The following is a 5,456-nucleotide window of genomic DNA, read 5'->3' as shown; positions in this document are numbered from 1 at the left end:
AGGAGAACGCTCAGTCAGAAAAGTGCTTGCACATCAATGTTTATTGCAGCATTATTCACAATTGCCAAGACATGGAACCAACCTAAATGTCCACAAACTGGTGAATGGATTGGAAAAGTGTGGTGTATATACTCTATGGAATACTATTCAGCCATTAAAATAACAAGACCCTGGCATTTGATAGAAAGTGGTCAGATCTGGAGGATCTATTGCTGAGTGAAGTAAGCCGGGCTATGAACAAAAGAGAGTGTATGTATCCACTTAATATATACCAACTATCCACACTCCATGGTAGAGAGAGAAATATTGGAGGACATAAAAGCAGTGAAAATACTTAACAAGGATAAGATAGTGTGGAATGAGTGGGGTAAAGAGAAGAGTACAGGGAAAGATAGCAAGAGAACAAATAGAGAGGCAGGACATTAGTGGGAAACAGATATGGCTTGTTACCTGTTAATGATGGCATGTATAGTATTCTCAACTGGATTGATCTGAGAAGTATTTCATGATGGGTAAAGTCTTTTTACAAGCAAAATGAGAAACAGTAATTGTTTAAATAAATAATTAGAATAATAATAATAATTGGGAAAAACATTGAAAATATATTGAAGGATGAAGTAGGGAGATTAATGTCTCTGTATTGACTGAAATGCATGGCATTCCTTTTTGAAAAAGCAATGTACTACACAGTAAAGTTATATGTAATCCAATGTAATATAATGAAGATTATGATGATAATAAAAAAATACTGATTTAAAAAAGGATTTGTACCTGAATACAACTTCCTGATATTTTTTAACATCATATTTGTTCAGCATTGTCTGAAATCATAAAAGACCAGGTGTGGTCATAGCAATCCTTCATGGGAAGAGTGGAGTGGGCAACATCTCATTCCCTGACCTAAAAATATACTACAAAGCTATGATAATCAAAAAAGCATAGTACTGGCACAGAAACAGACATGTGGACCAATGAAACAGAATATAGTTCACTGAAGTAACTTCCCAAACATGCAGTCAACTGATTTTTGACAAGGGGTACCAGTCAATCCAGTATGAAAAGGAAAACCTCTTCAGCAAATGATGCTGGAAAAACTGTTTTACATCTGCAGAAAGATGAGTCTGAACCACCTACCTCTCACGTTTGACAAAAATTAACTCAAGGTGGAGACAGGCCTTTGCCCTGCAGGAGTTCTCCCATAGCCCACTTCCCAGCAAGAGAAATTGAGGCCATTGAGGCTGGGGGATGACTGCCTCCCAGCCCACTTCCAGGATCCAGACTAGGACCTCACCTCCTTTAAAGACCAGACAGACCCTTGCCCTGCATAAGTTCTCCCACTCCATCTCTAGGCCACTTTCCAGCAAGGGAAATTGAGGCCAAAGAGGCCAGAGCATGACTGCTTCCCAGCCCACTTCCAGGCTCCCCAGACTAAAGGTAGGCAAGGCTTCATTTTTTAAAATTTTTTTTCTTCTTTGCTATTTCTTTTTGTTTTGCTAATGTGTATATACTCTATGGAATACTATTCAGCCATTAAAATAACAAGACCCTGGCATTTGATAGAAAGTGGTCAGATCTGGAGGATCTATTGCTGAGTGAAGTAAGCCGGGCTATGAACAAAAGAGAGTGTATGTATCCACTTAATATATACCAACTATCCACACTCCATGGTAGAGAGAGAAATATTGGAGGACATAAAAGCAGTGAAAATACTTAACAAGGATAAGATAGTGTGGAATGAGTGGGGTAAAGAGAAGAGTACAGGGAAAGATAGCAAGAGAACAAATAGAGAGGCAGGACATTAGTGGGAAACAGATATGGCTTGTTACCTGTTAATGATGGCATGTATAGTATTCTCAACTGGATTGATCTGAGAAGTATTTCATGATGGGTAAAGTCTTTTTACAAGCAAAATGAGAAACAGTAATTGTTTAAATAAATAATTAGAATAATAATAATAATTGGGAAAAACATTGAAAATATATTGAAGGATGAAGTAGGGAGATTAATGTCTCTGTATTGACTGAAATGCATGGCATTCCTTTTTGAAAAAGCAATGTACTACACAGTAAAGTTATATGTAATCCAATGTAATATAATGAAGATTATGATGATAATAAAAAAATACTGATTTAAAAAAGGATTTGTACCTGAATACAACTTCCTGATATTTTTTAACATCATATTTGTTCAGCATTGTCTGAAATCATAAAAGACCAGGTGTGGTCATAGCAATCCTTCATGGGAAGAGTGGAGTGGGCAACATCTCATTCCCTGACCTAAAAATATACTACAAAGCTATGATAATCAAAAAAGCATAGTACTGGCACAGAAACAGACATGTGGACCAATGAAACAGAATATAGTTCACTGAAGTAACTTCCCAAACATGCAGTCAACTGATTTTTGACAAGGGGTACCAGTCAATCCAGTATGAAAAGGAAAACCTCTTCAGCAAATGATGCTGGAAAAACTGTTTTACATCTGCAGAAAGATGAGTCTGAACCACCTACCTCTCACGTTTGACAAAAATTAACTCAAGGTGGAGACAGGCCTTTGCCCTGCAGGAGTTCTCCCATAGCCCACTTCCCAGCAAGAGAAATTGAGGCCATTGAGGCTGGGGGATGACTGCCTCCCAGCCCACTTCCAGGATCCAGACTAGGACCTCACCTCCTTTAAAGACCAGACAGACCCTTGCCCTGCATAAGTTCTCCCACTCCATCTCTAGGCCACTTTCCAGCAAGGGAAATTGAGGCCAAAGAGGCCAGAGCATGACTGCTTCCCAGCCCACTTCCAGGCTCCCCAGACTAAAGGTAGGCAAGGCTTCATTTTTTAAAATTTTTTTTCTTCTTTGCTATTTCTTTTTGTTTTGCTAATTCTCTCCTCCCCCTTGCCCCACAGACCAGACCGGCCCTTGCCCTGCAGGAGTTTTCCCATTCCATCTATAGCCCTCTGTACTCTTTTTTTTCCTCTTATATTATCCTCTCTTCTCATCCTCCACTCTTCCTGAAGGATTTGGCTGATTTAGAATCCCAGTTCTGAACTTCCCTATTATTGGAAGGTTCCTGGGATACTCATCAATACAGAATCATCTGTGAATATCTAGAATAGAGTACCCTTCTTGAGACCATGTTACTAAAACATCAGGAGAGGTACTTCTGCACACATCAATTCATAGCAAAGGGGATACATGCTTTCTCCTAGATGAAGAAACGTTTTCCTAAGAGATATTCAAAAGTGAATAAATCTTCTAATGGCTAGAAGTAGAAGAGCCTCAGATCTGAACAAGTCAGGAAATATGTCTCCATCAAAGGAACAGAGAAACTCCCTTTCATCTCTCCTAAAATCTGAGGATGTCACCAAAATGTCAGAGAAAGAATTTAGAACCTTCATGATGAACAAACTCTATGAATTGGAACAGAAAAGAGACAACGAACTTCAGGAGATTAAGAAGTCCTACGATATGAAAGAAGAAACGGACACTCTGAGAAAGAATCTGATGGAGCTATTAGAGATGAAGTCTGAAATACAGAAAATCAAAAACTCTCTTGAAAGTATTAAAGTCAATTACACCATGCAGAAGATTGAATCTTCGATGTAGAATATAAAACCTCTGACCTAGAAAAATCCACCAAGAAGATAGAGAAAATAACTAAAAACATGAGGATAATATAGGAGAAATACTAGATTCCATAAGACGCCCACGCATCAGAATAGTTGGCATCGCAGAGGGCGAAGAAAGTAATAATGGCATGGAAAATATATTCCATGAAATTCTGGAAGAAAATTTCCCAAGTCTAGAAAGGCATTCAAGCAACCAGACCCAAGAAATACAAAGGACCCCAAATAGACTCAACCCCAGAAGATCTTCCACAAGGCACATTGTAGCCAGACTCTCAAAGACCACAGATAAAGACATGATACTAAAACTGGCAAGAGAGTAAAGAAAAGTGACTTACAAAGATCATCCCATCAGGCTAACACTGGACTCTCAACGAAAACAATACTAGCAAGGAAAGAATGGGAAGATGTATTTACAGTTTTAAGAGAGAAACTATTTCAACTAATACTATTATATCCAGCAAGACTATCCTTCATATGGGAAAAAAAGATTAAAATCTTCCCAAACAAAACCTGAAAGAATGTGCCAACACCAGAATAGCTCTTTAAGAAACTCTGAAGAAAGTACTGTTCCGCTTCCTTTCTGACTGCATGGCTGGCTTCCAAGATGGCGCCGCAGAAAGACAAGAAGCCTAAGAGGTCAACCTGGAAGTTTAATTTGGACCTTACTCATCCAGTAGAAGACGGAATTTTTGACTCCGGAAATTTTGAACAGTTTATGTGGGAAAAGGTTAAAGCCAATGGGAAAACTGGCAACCTTGGAAATGTAGTTCACATTGAACACCTCAAGAATAAAATCACAGTTGTTTCTGAGAAACAGTTCTCTAAAAGGTATTTGAAATACCTGACCAAGAAATACCTTAAGAAAAGCAACCTTCGTGATTGGCTTCGTGTGGTTGCATCTGACAAGGAGACTTACGAACTTCATTACTTCCAGATTAGTCAAGATGAAGAAGGATCAGAGTCTGAGGATTAGTTGAAGCCTGGCCTTATGGGGCTTTGCTTACTAAGTAAAGCATGCAGGATACATGAGAAAGAATCATCTGGAAATAGGCTTTTAGTTTATTAATGAATAAAAATCACTGCTTGTTAAAGAAAGAAAGAAAGAAAGAAAGAAAGAAAGAAAGAAAGAAAGAAAGAAAGAAAGGAAGGAAGGAAGGAAGGAAGGAAGGAAGGAAGGAAGGAAGGAAGAAAGGAAGGAAGGAAGGAAGAAAGAAAGAACGGTTCCAGGAAAACTAAACAATTAACAGCTAGAAGCAAAGAAATAAATGTCAACTAAGACAATGGCCAACTTAAACGTCCCTACAGATCCTGTAACATCAATAATAACATCGAATGCTAATGGAATAAATTCGCCAATCAAGAAACACAGACTGGCTGAATGGATAAAACAACAGAAACCCTCTATCTGTTGCCTACAGGAAACCCACCTCATGGAGAAAGACATACATAGACTGAAAGTGAAGGGTTAGAAAAAAGTTTTCGATGAAAATGGGAACCAAAAAAGAGCTGGAGTTGCAATACTGATTTCTGACAAAATTCACTTTAAAACAAAAACTATTTGAAGAGACAAAGCAGGGCATTATATCAAAATAAAAGGCTCTATAGATCAAGAAGATATACAGGAGCACCCAAATAAGTGAAGGAAAGACTGTTAGATCTAAAAGAGGAGATAGACTGCAATACACTAATTGTTGGAGACTCAACACCGCACTATCCCTTCTGGAGAGATCATCTAGGCAAAAAATAGGTAAAGAGATAAAGGATCTAAACGATACCCTAAATCAATTGGACTTAACAGACATCTATAGAACTTTCCACCCAAAAGCCACAAGATA

The 5,456-nt window shown here is 38.3% G+C and overlaps 1 pseudogene; it reads left to right on the top strand.

Moving 5' to 3' along the window:
* The first annotated feature begins 4,220 nt into the window (after positions 1 to 4,220).
* LOC102494849 (60S ribosomal protein L22-like 1 pseudogene) lies at positions 4,221 to 4,594 on the top strand (annotated as a pseudogene).
* The last annotated feature ends 862 nt before the right edge of the window (positions 4,595 to 5,456 follow it).

Source organism: Tupaia chinensis, unplaced genomic scaffold, assembly GCF_000334495.1.
Source record: "Tupaia chinensis unplaced genomic scaffold, TupChi_1.0 Scaffold138270_1, whole genome shotgun sequence".
NCBI classification, from domain to species: domain Eukaryota; kingdom Metazoa; phylum Chordata; class Mammalia; order Scandentia; family Tupaiidae; genus Tupaia; species Tupaia belangeri.
Note: the sequence above shows the minus strand (reverse complement) of the source record. Positions and strands in the feature narration are given on the sequence as shown.